The 15,685-nt window shown below is 37.7% G+C and overlaps 1 protein-coding gene across 1 annotated transcript in view; it reads left to right on the forward strand.

The window, feature by feature from the left end:
• HSD17B12 (hydroxysteroid 17-beta dehydrogenase 12) overlaps positions 1-15,685 on the forward strand; it is a 150,898-nt gene that overhangs the window by 76,418 nt on the left and 58,795 nt on the right. The window lies entirely within an intron of this gene.

Raw genomic sequence — 15,685 nt, forward strand, 5'->3', positions numbered from 1 at the left:
TTGTTTGCTGGTAGCATTTAATAATAAGGAACAGGAGAGGATAAAAGGGAGAAAATATATATCGGTCCTTACTTTTCAAGGGAACTCCTCATGAGAGTGATACTATGGTCATTATTGAAGCTTATAAAGGAAAAAAGGATATTTTGCCATGGAAAGATATTGGCTGAGAGAACAGTTTGTTGACTACGAGGAAGCTACCTAGGTTTATTACCTTTAGGTAATTATTATTATCTTTAGGGTTTATGAATTGGTTTCCTCTAAACTACCAGTCAGACTTCCTAAAAATTTGAAAATACATATGTAGAGACATGGAATTTATTAATGATACATTATATTTTATATTTTACATTAAATTTTGTGACATTTATCAATATAAAAAATTCCAGATACTCATTTTTTGCATAGAAATAGTCAAAAAGTACAGCAAAAACAAATAAAAATTCACTTTTTTTTCTTTTGAGAGAGGGTCTCACTCTGTTCCCCTGGCTAGAGTGCAGTGGTGTCATCATAGCTCACTACCACCTCAAACTCCTGGGCTCAGGCGATCCTCCTGCCTCAGCCCCCTGAGTAGCTGAGACTACAAGCACACACCACTCCGCCTGGCTAATTTTTTTACTTTTTGTAGAGACAGGGTCTTGCTGTATTGCCCAGGCTGGTCTTGAGCTCCTGGCCTCGAGGTCCTCCAGCTTCAACCTCTCGGAGTCCTAGGATTACAAGTGTGAGCCACTACACCCAGCCTTTTTAAAAAATTTTTTTTTAAATTATTATATATTTTTTGTAGATACAGGAGCCTAGTTTCAAACTCCTAGGCTCCAGCAATCCTCCCACCTTGACCTCCCAAAGTGCTGGGATTTAGGCATGAGCCACCATGCCCTGAAATTCACTTCTTAAGGGGATTCAGCATTCAATTAATTGTATAATTTGATCCGTTGATTACATTGTTGCACACTAGGATTTGACATAGGAATTTAAACAGAAGGTTGTACCAGTTTAACAAATTTGGAATAGACAGTTTCTTTGCTGAAAAAATTCTCATCTTAAAAGAATTATTGTGTAGTGATGTACTCATGAGGTCTGGTAGAGAGCACTAGCTCGTTGTGGGGGAGAGAGTCCATGTGCCTTCATGCTCACGTCAGAAAGCTTAAATTCCACAATTAGGTTCAAAAGGAGCTCCTACAGAATTAATGAAGATTTAGGAACTGGTATAAAACTTTGTAGGCCCTAAAACCTGATATAGTCAGGATACTCAGAGAGAACATGTCTTTCAAGGGTGAACTTGCATGAAACCAAGTTTTATAGGTTGATAAATGGAATCAAATGCTTAGTTTTTGTTTTTGTTTTTAAAAGTTTTGTTTTATTTAAAACTTTAGTGCAGGTCCCTGTTGGCAGATGTACAAGGGAAGCCAGAACAAAACAAGAAGCTTATTTCATGACCAGGCCATCCCCACCCAGAGAGTTTGAAGGTTTCAGGGCATCAAGCAAAGAGTCTAGCATCTCCATGTCCATGGCGGGAGCAGCCTTGCCAGGATTCCTGACTGTTTGATAGCTCTGGCCAACTCCCCCTGCCTGTGCATGGGAGAACATTTCCAACATTTTTCCTACATACAGGTATCTCCAGCACACCTATCTTCTAATCAATACTTAGCTTTCTTTATATATTTTGCTACCTGTAGCCTGGCTCTCTTTCTAGTTCTTGTAGGCCTGGAAGTGAATCCTGACCAAAGGAAGTATTTTTTCTTTTAAAGTTATAAAAATACAACTTGTTTTCTGAAATCAATTAATTCAAACTGTACGGGACTGTAAAAAGTGAAAGTTGATTGATTCCCTTTGCTCCTACACCCAACCCCATAAATACACTTATCCTTTGATCTGACCTTTCTATTTCTAGAAATTTATCCTAGAGAAAAAACTAGGTAACTACAGAAAGACTTATGTAAAGGATATTCAACACAGTATTGGTTATAGTAGTGAAAAACCAGGAAACTAAATGTCTGTTGCCAGTGACTCCCTCTTCCATTCCCCTCTTGGAACAGAGACAAGGCACGGGCTCAACTCTCAGTGGGGATAGTAAGAGCTCCTAGATTACTCTGTGTCACCAGTGTCACCAGACCATCTGATACACAGGGCAGGGGTCAGTGTGTCATTCCAGACCTAGATATGGGTGATTAGAACTGTAGCCACATGATTTATCACCTGTCTTGACCATTGTCACTGGAATAAAGTAGGTGACAAGGAGCACAAATGCTCTTGAATGCTTTGGCTCAGGCTGGCTCTTTAATACATTACTCAGTTCTTTCTTGTATGACTTCATGCTTTTGTCAGTTGCCTGTGGTACAGTTTTTCCCAAATTTCATCCTGGACCTTTCCCCAAGGTGGTCTTAGCTAGATTACATGTGGACCTGCCTTGGATTATGATTTATTTTATATGCTTTATTTGTGTGTGTGTGTTGTTTTCTATATTATTATAGTGTCTCTTTTGCACCGCGTGGAGTCCTGGAGGCTGGGGCATATGGATGGGCAGCCTTAGTTGCACCCATAGCTCCTCCTGCTCAGACTGTGCTTTTGGCTTTGGTGGTAACAAATACAAACATTTCTGCAGTTTCTTTGTCCTTATTTTGTCTCTTTTTTCCATTATGTTTTTGTTACCAATAAAAGTTCTTCTGAATTCACCAGCTTCACCTATTCTGTTTCTCTTAACTCGCCATGATACAATCCCTTTCTCCAATGCAATGAATTCTTCCCTTGATGTGTGCTCACTCACACTATGTTTTTGATGACTGTTTGAATAAATTATGGCCCAGCTATTCTATGTAATATTATGTTTCCTGTGTTTATTGACCTGGCAGGCCATCTTTAGTGAACAAAGGGAAGTTGCCAGTATAGCATATTTAGAAAAAGTCTGGTCTTTTGTTTAAAAAGAAAAATACATACACACAGATACCATAATTCATGAACCAATTCTGTGTATAGATAATATGTAGATATATATCATAAAAGGTCTGCAAGATTACAATATAGATCTTTCATAGTGCTTATCTCTAGGAGTATAGAAACCAAAATTGCTTACTCTTCAAGGGTCATGAACCTTCTTGTAAATCCAAATAATATAAAGCATGTTCCTACAAAAAATATGTATGTGTATAGGATATTTTGCCAACAATTTTAGGGAGTTCAGGAACCTCCCTTACTGCCCAAATTATTTTCTTGAATTCTAAGACAATTTTATTGCAGATTAAGTGTGATTAATCTGTTTTAAGGCCAAATTTATGATATGATAGTCACATTTTTTATATGCTGTATATACTTGATAGTATATTGGGCCCTCAAGACAATTAGTATTTGTGAACATAATTTTACTATTAATATTTTAGAATAGAGGCTAATGGTATTGTGTGTGTGTTTATGCTGTGGTTATTGTGCTTAGTTACAATTGATTTTAGTGACAAATTCCAGTTATAAAATCATTTCTGTGGGCAAATAGGATCTGCTTTCTAATATCTGTTTGGTACACTTTCTGGAAATGCTTTGGGCAAAATACGGAGTTGTTTATATATCATTAGCATGAAACTCAGTAAGTAACCAGGAGCTTGTTCTGCCCCTACAAAGCTCAAATATTTATTTAGACTTTTATCCACCAAGTGAATGTCAAAAATAAAGCTATCCCTTCTCTACTCTTTCCTTATTGGGAGGGAAAGGGGGGAAGGGAAAGCTATCCCTTCTCAAACCAAGGCTTAAATTACAGTATTTTTGCAACCTTTATTATGTGAGATATATATATATATCTATCTCAAAGATATTTGTGTGTTTAGTGTCTAAGATGATTTACAATGTTCCCAACCTCGAGAGGGACCCCAACCCTACCCACTGCATCTTTGTTTCTCTATCAAAGCTTCTCAGATAACTTCTCTCAGCCAGCAACTAATTATTCTTTGGGACACTACCCAATATGTCTGTGTACTGTGCCTGTGGCACTGCAAAAGTTGGGTGCTAAAGCTTCTGGTCTTTCTGGGAGCAGCAATACTCCAATCACAATGAGCAAGCTCAGCACCCAGATGTTGGTTTCCGTAAACTGTTTTCTAACTAGGGTTCCTTGGAGAAATGGCCAGTTCTAGGTTGGGGCAGGGAGAATAGAAAATGAGCCTGCAATAACTCATTATGCCAGAAAGCAGGAAAATATTCAAAGAATAATGGGGACATGTCTAAAAGACACAGAATCCAGCCTGACAGGACTCCTACTAACCAAATCTGAACAAATTGAGCACTAAAATTAAAACGATGGATATGAATTATAATCTATTGAATAAAATAGGAAACCATGAGCCCATACTGATAAAGATAAATAAATGAATGACATAAAATTTTGATCAGTACTGGGATTTAATGTAGTCGTAAAGTACCTTCCTATAAAATACCAAAAACTTGTGTATTAAAAAGGGAAAATAGTAACTTTATAGTGGAGGAGACTGGCAGATACCACCTTAATAAGAGATCAAAGTTATCATCAATAATGGGGCAGATCAAAATTGTGTGCCACCTGATGGGATGCAATGAGAGGCGCACTAATATGCAATCCTGCCAAAGGTGCATATCCTGAATCTAATCAATGAGGAAATATATAAAGCTAAACTGAGGGACATTCTGCAAAGTACTTGGCCTGTAATCTTCAAAGTGTCAAGGACATGAAGGTCAAGAAAAGACTGAAAGACTGCTCCAGATTGAAGGAGGCTGAACAGGATGGCAGTAAATGCACCGGGTGATTCTGATTTGGATCCTTTTGCTGTAGCGGATATTGTTGGGATAATTGACGAAAATAGAACAGGCCCTGAGGATTGGAAGGTAGTGATGCATCAATGTTAATTTATTGAATTTGATGGTCATATTATTTAGGAGACTGTCTTTGTAGGAAATACATACTAAAGGAACATTTTCAAACTTTTTAGTCTCAGGGCCCCTTTACACTCTTAAAAATTGTTGAGGATTGTAAAGAGCACAGTGTTCATGTGGGATACAACTGTTTATTATATTATAAATTTGAACTGAGAAACTGAAAAATAATTTTCTAATTCATTTAAAAATAACAATAAAACCACTACATGTTAACCACTGCATGTTAACGTTACACATTTTTGAGGAAAAATAACGATATTCTGGAACAAAATAAAATTTAGCGAGAAGAATGGCATTGTTTTACATTTTTGTAAATCTCTTTAATATCTGGCATAATAAAAGATAGTTGGATTTGCATATCTACTTCTGCACTCAATCTGCTACAATTTGTTATTTTGGTTGAAGTATAAGAAGAAAATCTGGCTTTACACAGATATGTAGTTGGAAAAGAGAGACATATTTTAATAGTCTCTTCAGATAACTGTGGATATTCTTTTGGTACATTAGAATTCCATAAATGGAAGTTTCTTAAAGATTAGTTGGAATATGGAATCTGAAATCTATCAATAAATTTTTCATACTCAATTACATTAAAGTCCTTTAGTTTATTTTGCCCTTTGAATATATCTTTTATCCATCGTGATTTTATAACTTTATGCATTGGTCATTTGGAAAATACTAGTTCCTGAGTTTTGCAGAACTTCCAAATGCTGACACATTACAAGGAAAAAAAAAATCACAATTCTTAATATCTCCTCCAATCTCATCAGAGCCCATGGTAGTAGCTACAAGTTTTCTAAAACTCTAATTTTCATTTAAAAGTTTAGATTTTGGCCGGGCGCGGTGGCTCACGCCTGTAATCCTAGACTCTGGGAGGCCGAGGTGGGCGGATCGTTTGAGCTCAGGAGTTCGAGACCAGCCTGAGCAAGAGCGAGACCCCATCTCTACTAAAAATAGAAAGAAATTATATGGACAGCTAAAAAATATATATAGAAAAAATTAGCTGGGCATGGTGGTGCATGCCTGTAGTCCCAGCTACTCGGGAGGCTGAGACAGGAGGATCGCTTGAGCTTAGGAGTTTGAGGTTGCTGTGAGCTAGGCTAACGCCACGGCACTCACTCTAGCCTGGGCAACAGAGTGAGACTCTGTCTCAAAAAAAAAAAAAAAAAAAAAAAAGTTTAGATTTTATCATAGACAACAAATGCTGTTGCTTGTTTTCCTTGAAATGACAGACTCACTTCATTCATTTTTGAGAATATGTCTGCCAAATCTAACTAAGTATAGTTTTTCTGTCAATTATTCTTTCAAGTAAAATGGCATTGCATGAAAAAAAAGGGCTAATTCAGTTTACAACTCAATTGCACAAATGCTTTTCCTCAAGACGGCCATTGTATTAAGAACACAGAAAAAGTGCTTCATGTATACTTCCCATTTTGTCACCCTAGAACACTAAAAAGATGTGTGCTCAATGGTGGAGGTTTAATAAAACTAATGATTTGTACTGGTTCATCAAGGAACATTCTTTTTTTTTTTTTTTTTTTTTTTTTTTTGAGACAGAGTCTCACTCTGTTGCCCAGGCTAGAGTGAGTGCCGTGGCGTCAGCCTAGCTCACAGCAACCTCAAACTCCTGGGCTCAAGCGATCCTCCTGCCTCAGCCTCCCGAGTAGCTGGGACTACAGGCATGTGCCACCATGCCCGGCTAATTTTTTCTATATATATTTTTAGCTGTCCATATAATTTCTTTCTATTTTTAGTAGAGATGGGGTCTCGCTCTTGCCCAGGCTGGTCTCGAACTCCTGAGCTCAAACGATCCGCCCACCTCGGCCTCCCAGAGTGCTAGGATTACAGGCGTGAGCCACCGCGCCCGGCCAAGGAACATTCTTAAATTAACTTTTTTTCTTTTTTACTAGAAGTATGTGAAGAATATAATGACTTCCAATACAGTTAGGTGCCACTGCTTTGATTCATGTTAAGATCCTAGGTGTTTTACCCACCATTGCTTTTGTCAACACAGTGAAGGGGGCAAAGAATGTCTTCATATTTTTGACTTTTAGAGACCTTCAGGGGTCATGGACCACATTTTAAGAACCACTACATTGAAATATTTTTGGGTTCTGGACATGTCATAGCAGCAATTTAAAATAAAATAATTTAGGGGAAAAAAGCTACTTTACATGGTATATGCAACTTTCTTTGAGATTATTTCAAAGTATAAAAAATATACACAAATTGTAGTCTTTCAGATGTTGAAAACTGACATTTATGAGAATAATCATTTGCAAATTTCAGCGATAGATATATCAGTAAGTTATTGTGCAGATTAAATGATATAATTTCATTTAGTACAGTTCTTGACATAATTGGTGTTCAGTAATTGATAACTATAATAATTATTACTCCTGTTTTGTTGATAGAATATTAACTACGGTTCTACACGTTTTATATAGTACTTCTGTGTCCTTTGGGGCATCCTAGGGTCAGAACGATTTGTGTCAACTTGTTATTCTTGGTTCTAAAAGTACTGGAGAACAAGACAGTGTGTCAATCACCTTTGCTTTTATTTTGGTTTAATGTGTGAAAACTGTGCTCCTTTAACAATTTAAATGAAGAGGGATGTTTTTTATGTTGAACAGAAAAATGGTCCTACTTTTGGCAAAATGTTATTGAACTATATTGTTAAAATTATAAATTGCAATAAAGTATGCATTTCAATAGCTATTTTAAATTTTATGGCTTTTTTTCCCAAAAGTTTCCTTTTTAAAAAAAAGAAATAAAATCAGCTGTTAAGCTTCTTTTTTCTAAATACCCAAGTGCGAGACCCAGGTCTTGAAAATAATACTTTTTTCCTGTGGCTAGATTTCACAAAACCAAAATAGAATCTTGTGAGAACAAAGCGACAGGTTAAAATAAAAAGAGGTTACTTAAAAAAAAAAAAAAAAAATAGCTAAATCAGCATTTTTAGAAGACAGGTACTGTGTGATGTTTGGCTTCTAATTAATTTTAGCTAGCTTTATGTTTGAAAGAAGAAGGGAGGAAAATTACGGTGGGTTACAAAAATATCTTTTTGCTTTCTAACTTGATTTGTAGGTCACGGTTATGCAGCATGGAAAATTGGTCAGCTCTGGCCCAAATCTCCTTGGTAGTCATTTAATATTGCAAGCCAACAGACAGAAGTAAGATACTTTAAGAAAAGACTCATTTTACTCCAAAATAACAGAGAAGCATTTCATGATTTAAAAAATACTGAGACATAATCATAGGAACATTGCTTCACGTGCGAAACTAGAAAGACCGTTTTGGCTTTAAGATAGGATAGTTTATTAACCAGATTTCTAAAGCAAATGGATTAAACCATTGTGTCCTCTTTCTCCCTAAAGCTGTGTTATCGACTCGGTTGTACAGTCCTGCAGACTCTCACTCAGAAGTCCCTCCCAGCCTGGCCTGTCTCCCTATTCCCAATACTGTCTGTCTCCTTCGGGCCCTCCTCTCTCATGGGACTAATGAGGCAGCTGCTTTGTCCTCTCCCTGCCACCTGTCGCTTTTTATAACAGGCTGTGTATCCTCTACTCTGTCACTATCATTTCCTTCCTAAAAAACAAGTGTGATCTTGTCATCCCCCAGCTTAGTAGCCTCTGCTAAGTACTTACAACACACAGGATGAAATGTAAACTTGTTATACAGCCGACTTCATAAGCCTGTGACCTGTGCATTTGCACAGGGCCTCACACTTAGAACGGCCCATACTTGGTTTAATGCTCCGCTCTCGCCATCTTGCAATTCTTAATAACTTTTGAACAAAGGAGCCCTGCAAATTACGTAGCTGGTCCTGCTTCTTGTCTTGGCACATACAACCTCCACGAGGTTCCTTCTACAAAATTTTTCTTTCCACTTCTCCCTAAGATACTGGGAATTTTGCATTTAGAAGCTGTCCTCAGTCATTTTGTGACATTAAAAAAAGGAGGAAGAATGTCAGCAGGGTCCCCAGGCTTCTTTCATCAAATCTCAGACACCATTGATCATGAAACATCGATGCAGCTTATAATCATTTAGAAAGAAAATTTGCCAATTAAACTGACATGCCATTGATTGTAAAACACCTTGATTTCAAAGATAAAAAGTGAATGAAAATGTATATCTTGGAATATATAAAATACAGTAATTCAAAGGTTAGTCACAAGCAAATTGAGTCAAAGAAATACGTGGACACTAAAGGCAAGGCTAAAAGTAGTACATCATGACCACTGACTGAATGGATGATACGTGTAACAAACCACTTTGTAGAGTTGGATGTTCATGGTCAGTTTGAAATAGAATATTTACATAGCTGATGCAAAGAGATAAGAGTTAATGGTGCAGGTAATACCTACAGCAGCCTGTACTATAAAGGCAAAAATACCTATATGTCAAGCAGCCATGTTTGTAGATATTGCAGATATAGTAGTCCCCCCCTTATCTGTGGGGGGATACCAGACTCCCAGTGGATGCATGAAACAGGTAGTACTGAGCCCTGTATATACTATGTGTTTTTGATCTGATAACCAAGAGGGCTACTAGGTGACAGATGGGCAGGTATCATATACAGTGTGGATATGCTGGACAAAAGAATAATTCATGTTTGGAGCAGGACAATGTGAGATTTCACCGTGCTACTCAGAACGATGCACAATTTAAAATTTATGAATTATTTATTTCTGGAATTTTCCATTTAATATTTTCAGGCCAGGATTGACCATGGAAAGTAAAGCCACAGATAAGGGAGAACTACTGTATAAGAAAACATTTGTATAACACTTTACAGTTTCATAAGATACATTCTCATGTGCTATCACACGTAATCCTCATAAGAACTGCTTAGGGTAGGTATCGTTTCTTGTGGTTTACTGGCTAAGGAATGGAATTCTTGAAAGTTAAATGCTTGAGTGAGGAGCCCTCTGCCAACAACCAAATGAACTGGCACTTACGTCTAACTGCGTCCCAGCTCTTCCCATTAAATTTTGCTTCCGTATTACTAGCAACATCATCTTGGAATCTTAAGTGTGGTAATGTACAAATAATTTTTTGCTTTTTTCTCCCTCGAAAAATTAAATTCAGGCTGGGCATGGTGGCTCATGCCTGTAATCCTCACACTCTGGGAGGCCAAGGCAGGAGTATTACTTGAGGCCAGAAGTTTGAGACCAACCTGAGCAAGATCAAACCCTGTCTCTACTAAAAATAGAAAAATTAGCTGGGTTTGGTGGCACTCACTTGTGAGTCCCAGCTACTGGGAGTGAGGCAGGAGGATCACTTGAGCCCAGGAGTTTGAGGCTGCAGTGAGCTATGATGATGCCACTATAGCCTGGGTGACCCTGTCTCAAAAATATAAATAAATAAAATTCAGGTGCGTCCATTGACAGGCCTCTTGTTTGTGAAGAAAATACACATCCTTATTTGAAAATTTCTTCAAGGGTGATTTGTCCAAGAGTCCACAATACCTGAACCGAGTGTAGAACTCAGAGCTTTTAAAGGAATAGAACCTATTCATGTCCTATCAATAGAACAAATTCACATGGCATAAGGTTTTCATTTATTGCAGGTGGTTGTTCTAGTTAAAGAGGCTGTGGTGAATAAAATATAATAACCTTGGCTTAAAATAAAGAAATACTTGGTTTGGGATAGAATCCTGATGAGTTATGATTAATTTTTTGGCTTGACTGAAAGTGGGTCTCTTCATATGAGGTTAAAATTATCATGAATATATTTTCAAGGGCAATGTAAAAAAAGAAGGACCATTATTTGTGTAGCATCTCTGATAATTGTAATTAAATGGGCCTTTAAAAAACAGAGTCAGAGCAATTATTCCCTTCTAGGGCACAATCACCTTTTCTCCAGAGCTAGATAAGGCGGCTTTCTCTGTCGGGGGGTGTCTCACCCCAAGGGGTAGGGATGGAAGGGGATGGTAATGGCTGGGGGTAGGAGGGAAAGAAGACAGGAAAAGGAGTGATGAGAATTTGATTAAGGGACTTTTGGGGTTTTTTGTTTTCTACTTAAAATTAGAGAAAGTACAAAAGACTCGTACATTTTTTTATCTCTCTAAATAATGTAAAACATGATAATTTCATGTGAAAATGGAGAGGTTTTTTTTAAAACATGCAAGACGTTTTTATAGTTGTAAACTGAATTTAATGAATTTAGATTTAAGAAGCTAAAATTGGTAAGCGTTGAATATAGTGCTGTTTCCCCAAGAGTCTCTCCTTTCCCCCTCATTATCTTTTTCAGGACTGGGATAAGGGAGAGTGGTCCATGATTAAAATGCCCCCAACCTTCATATGTGTGCCCCTGAGTTAAGCTCCTACAGTACTTTATTCGTGAGACTGGACAGTTTCTAAGGCTTCTCATAACTCTAAAATGTTTGAATTTTTATGAGAATGATAGTCCAAACCCATGCAGGACAAATGGAAGAACTGAGTTGTCTCTCAATTTATCTTACATTTAAAGTGCCTAATAATACCTTATGTTGTTATATCTTAGACATTTCTTACCAGCATGTGGTTTTATTTCTATGGGTAGGTGTTCAAGAAATATTGAGAGGATGATTTTAGTAAATCAGCTGTATGGGCCTGGATTTATTTACTCATTTATCAGACATTTAGCAGAGTGACCTCTCCTTGCTGCCAGACCGTGCTAGGTGCAGGGAACACAAAGATGACAAAGCATGATCCCTGTTGAGAAATAGAGACTCTTTCTATTATGGTAAGTATGTAATAGGATTATACAGAAGGTCTCTAGGAAGACAGCCGAGAGAGTAAGTCGTTTTACCCTGGAGGAAATGGGAATCATGAAAAATATGTCCACAGAGGCAGTGACATGACTTGAATCTTAAAGGATGTTATAATATGGAAAAGATGGGGAAGGGTGAATATAACAGTATTTCATGATGGATAGTACCTGAAACTTAGCGGGGGAAAGCAGGTTGTTTATTTGGAACAGATATGGGAAGAAAGGAGAATCATTTTGTTTGTTTTTATTAATAGAAAAATTAGAAATAATACACAAGCTTATGTAGATTAGACTTCTTTTCTAGCATTCTTAGACTTAATATTCCCAGCCACCTAGGGGAAAAATTTGAGGAAAACCTCTCAAATCTATAAAATAATTCTTAGAGACTTAAATTTAAAAGGAAATGCCAAGTTGTTGAGCAAAATCAAAATAATAATATCCAGGCCTAGATGTTTGGTAAACATAGCTATTCTGAATACGTTTGTGACCTTTCTTGGCTTGAACCTAAAAATGTGTTAGTTTTTACATTGAGAGGTTGTTTCAGCAGCATCTTGAGACTGCTTGTGGGTTCAGTTCCTTCTCTGTCAATTCCAGACTTGACTTTGAACTAATTTGGGACACTTTGAGTCAAAAACAGCAATGTGACTATAGGAATGGGACACCCATGCTTGGAGGTGATGGGATGGCTGAGGCCAGTGAGGGTGTTCATTATTCTGTAGCTCTATAGTTATGAGTAGTATTTGCTTTCTATTTTTCTACAATTGTAGTTATGTGGTTATCAGTGGAGCAATAGATAAAAAGAGCATGAACAGTAGTATCAGCTCAGCTATTTCTTAGCTTCATTCCCCATTTTTCAAGCCAAAGCTGAGTTTCCGCCTCCATTTCTAATGAGTTGACTGCCTTGAACAGTTCATACCAATCATCAGAGTTTTTTGCTTCTTGGTTTTTGGGCCTCTTAAGACCATCTGAGAATCTTTTCAATCTGAAAAAAAAAGTGGGGAGAGGGCATGACTGTATTTTGCCACAGCTGTAAATTGCAGGACGTCAGCCTATCCGATTTCAAATACTGAATGATTTGTCAATAGGCGTTAACAGATTGAGTCTCTTTATATAATGGTGTGTAGTATTCTAATCGTGCAATTCTTTAATTCTTTCTTTAAGTATTTACAACTGCAAGATTTTACTATGAGACATTTAAAAACATTTGAATAAATGGAGAGCCTGGAGGGAATGCTGCATTGTCATCCTTTACAAATTTAATTGAAATGTTTAATGCAACACCAGTAAAAACTGAGACTAAGCAGATGAGGATAAGCAGTAAATTTTTGAAAAAGAACAATAACAAAGGAGACTTGCACTACTAGAAACATTAAAACCTATCTTAAAGCTAAAATAACTAAAACTAGGGCATTGTGAAAGAACAGAAAAATAGGATAATAAACAGACTGTAATTCTGGAATCAGAACCTGGTAGGTACAAGCTGTCTGATGGCTTTATACCCCTATCTTGATCAGCCATTGGATGAGGATGCCACAGGAAGAGCAGAGTCTTGGACAAGGTAACTCTGCAGCTGAGACAATCCCAAAGGGACTGACACCTGAAAGCTGTCTGCTAGTGATACTCCCACAGTTGGGACAACAAGAGTTTCCTGGAAGGGGCAGTTGAGTGGCATATCTTGTGTTCACTGCAACTTCCAGATTCAATTGTTCGTGTATCTTTATCCTACACACCTATAGGGTATTGATTTTGACTTGTTTCAGCTCCTACTCTGGGAAAAAGACAGAAGCTATGTCATTCTTTGGGCCCCTGTGGTGGGGTAAGGATCAGAGTCCCAGAAGAGGTGCCACTGCAAAGGTTTTGGTAAAGAGCTTATTCTTCCCCAGCAGTGGGCTGTTGCTGAGTGGTAAACTGGTGGCCTTATGAAAAACCTTGGGTTGGAGAGGTAGTAAAGTTAGAAATGAGGGTTGTATTACGTGTGTCCGGTATCTGCTTCTGTTCCAGGTGTTTAATTCACCCTGTGCTGATATTTAAAGTTTTAGAAGATTCCTGTCCATTTGTCTTGCCTTCTGTGGGCAAGGTCACATGCGGGGTGATAGGCTTTGAGGAGGGGAAAGACACCTAAATTTGCTTCCCCAGTTCCTAAGGAAGCCAGCTACCTCCCACCTTAGCCTTTGAGAACACCAGTCATAATTCTCATCTGATTGTCTGGGTCCAGAGAGGGGCAGTTTCTGTCCCATTCTTATATAAGCACTGCTATTTTGATTCATACAACTTGATGGTGGAGGTGGAGCAGGGGGCATTTCATGGAATCCTCAAAGCCCATCCATGGGTCTGGACAAGAGCATGCATGCACCATAATCCTCAGAAAGGAGTCTGCTGGCTTCTTCTGGGGAAATTTTCCTCACACTATAAAAGGGACATATCACGAAAACATATCATTTCTGCCTCTGAACATTGTTGTTTGTCTGCATGTGGTGTATGGAGTAGCAGTGGCCCTCTTGAAACCAGGAGAGAAGCCAACCTAAGGGAATGAGAGAGGAGGGTGGAAAGATCCCCAATTATTTGTGACACACTGTTGAGCAACTGGATAAAACAGGGCCAACTCCTTGTCTTCTTGAAGCTTAATTCTAGTGGGAGCAGATAGACAACATACACATATATTATTAAAATATGCTACATAGTATATTAGAAGGTAGTAAATGCAATGGAATAATTGAATAAAATAAAGCAGGGAAGATGAAGAATGCTGGGGGAGGGGTGGTTGCATTTTTTAAAGAATGAGCAAGGCAGGCTTCTCTGAGAACGTAACATTTGCTCAAGGACCCAACAGAGACAAGGGATGAGCAATAGGGAGAGTAGTTAGTTGGAAATGAATTCAAAGGAGTATTAGCCTGTTGCCAAAGACATTTGGCTTTTACTCTGAGTGATGTGGAAATCTTTGGAGGTTTGTGGGGGGGAGGGGGATGACATGATCTGACCTATGTTAAAAGAGGAAACGCTCACAATAGAGGCAGTAAAAGTAAAGTTTTTTTTTTTTTTTTTAAAATAAATGTTAACTGAACTAGAACATGGTACTGGGTAATCCAGGTACAAGATCAAAAATTTTAATTATCTTGAAAACTTGCACCTGAAGTCATTTTACTTGTCCTAATATGAATACAAAGAAAGAGCGTACTTGGGGGTTCATTATTAAATAACATTTTTTCCAAAAGTGTCATAGAATTTTCTTAGCAACACATCTATACAAGACTCTGCAAGATAAGTACATTCAGCAAATCATTTGAGATATAAAAGAGTGAATCTGGTTTAGGGGTTGTGAAGTGGCTTTTGTTACTTAAGAGAAATTCTCCTAAATGTCAGTACGTAGTGCTAGTGTGGAAAAATACTTTGCTTTTTAAAATAAATGGATAAATTTATCTTGTGTTATTCTTGAATAAAGTTTTTCATTTACTAAATAGTATCCTTCCGCCTATTGTTTGGGGGCTTTTTTCCCTTGTGAATCTGTGGCTGTAATAGGGTCAGTGATCTGTACTTACTGGTGGTAAATTCTGTGAACCATAGTATGACACGTTGGACTGGCTCTTGTGAAATCACAGCTCTGTGTCTGACTCTCCATTACACGAACACACAATCACTCATTTACATTGGAGCAGTAAGTATACCTTTAACACCAAACAAGGTATTTTCTAGGTCAATTCTTCTTCTCCAGATTATTCATGGATTTCTACCTAGGGTCAATAATTTTCATTGAATCTAACTAAGAATCCAATCTCTTGTGGACCTGCTCTTGAGATTTAGACAGAAATCCTTTTAGATCAAGAATGGATACTTCCTATGAGGATTAATCTTGCATGCTCTGTGATGAGCTGACATTGACTAGGACTGAAGTAAGATTTATTTTTGGAAGCAAGATTTTTAAGTTAATTCTTTTGAATTCTCTCTTTTGAATTCCAAAGAATAAGCATTCCTAGCCTTCTGGACTTCACCAAATGAAGCAAGAGTGGAGATGGCTGGGGAGGGCAAGGAGAGACCTGCACCTATG

Source organism: Eulemur rufifrons, chromosome 6 (genome assembly GCF_041146395.1).
Source record: "Eulemur rufifrons isolate Redbay chromosome 6, OSU_ERuf_1, whole genome shotgun sequence".
In the NCBI taxonomy this organism is placed as follows: Eukaryota; Metazoa; Chordata; class Mammalia; order Primates; family Lemuridae; genus Eulemur; species Eulemur rufifrons.